Below are 1,121 nucleotides of genomic sequence, written 5' to 3' on the forward strand. Positions count from 1 at the left end.
GCAGGTTTCACAAGTGGTTCCCCCAAAGCCCCTCACTTGAATTGGGATAGATCATGATGGGATTACTATGCATCACCCCTTCCCCTCATCAAAAGAGAAGATGGGATGATGCTGGGACATCCTGGCCTGAGACGTATGGAAGAGACAGCTACTCGCCAACCCAATCCATATTCCAACTTTCTCCACTTTGCCGATTGATGCCTGCTCCTTGAAACTTCCTGCTAGCTAGAGTTGTCCCCCCGACTCTGGGGGCTCAATTTTGGGCCTCAGGGAGCAGGGCAGGGCTGTGGATCTCTTCTTCTTCCCTAAAGTAGGCAGGATTTCCCTGGGAACTGGGGACCTGCTGAGCCTTCAGTGGACAGGAGGCCACCATGTGGTTGATGCTTTGGCAGAAGTGGCACTTCTTGGGCTGTGGTGGCAGCTTGCATTCCTTGTCATTATGGTCTAGACCACCACAGTTGTAGCACCTGTCTCCTTTGGATCTGCTCTTCTGCATGTTCTTCCCCTTTGGCCACCTCTTACTCCCAATACAGAACACCCCACTGGGCCCAGTGACTTGGATGGATTCTAGGCCTTTGGCAGGCTTCTTAAAGGTAAACTCCACAGCCTCTCCCTCCTTCAGGCTCTGGAAGCCCTCCATGTGCAGCTTATTCTGGTGCACAAAGACGTCCACCAGGGGGTCGAGCGCTACCCTTATGCATGCTGTCATGGATAGGAAGCCGAACCCTCTGAGCACATTGAACTACTTACAGATGCCAGCCCTGTGCAACAGCTGAGGCTCCTCAGCCACCTGAGCGGCATCCTCCTGCACCTCCTCGGGTGCCTTCTCCGCTGCCTTGGCGCAGCCACCTCCCAACTGCTGGTTGGACGCCAAGCCCATGGCCGTTGTCTGAGCCTGCAGCCCCAGGCCCCTGGTCGGGCTGCTGCTGGCCCCAGAGAAGTGCGGAGGCAAAGGGCAGGTTGGCAGAAGAGGTCGCTACATCTTCCCCGCACAATCCATTTTTCAAAATTTCTTATGATACTGAAGATTCAATTATAAACTATTAACACTTGAAAATAACTCTTTTTTTTGGGGAGTAGGACACAAAACACAAGATTAATCCTAATCATTTTCAAAGACA

General features: G+C 52.6%; 1 pseudogene; it reads right to left on the reverse strand.

The window, feature by feature from the left end:
• Window positions 1-253: 253 nt before the first annotated feature.
• Window positions 254-880, reverse strand: LOC138821415 (protein lin-28 homolog A pseudogene; annotated as a pseudogene).
• Window positions 881-1,121: the final 241 nt, after the last annotated feature.

This window comes from Dipodomys merriami, unplaced genomic scaffold (assembly GCF_024711535.1).
Source record: "Dipodomys merriami isolate MVZ:Mamm:240054 unplaced genomic scaffold, mDipMer1.0.p SCAF_914, whole genome shotgun sequence".
Classification (NCBI taxonomy): Eukaryota; Metazoa; Chordata; class Mammalia; order Rodentia; family Heteromyidae; genus Dipodomys; species Dipodomys merriami.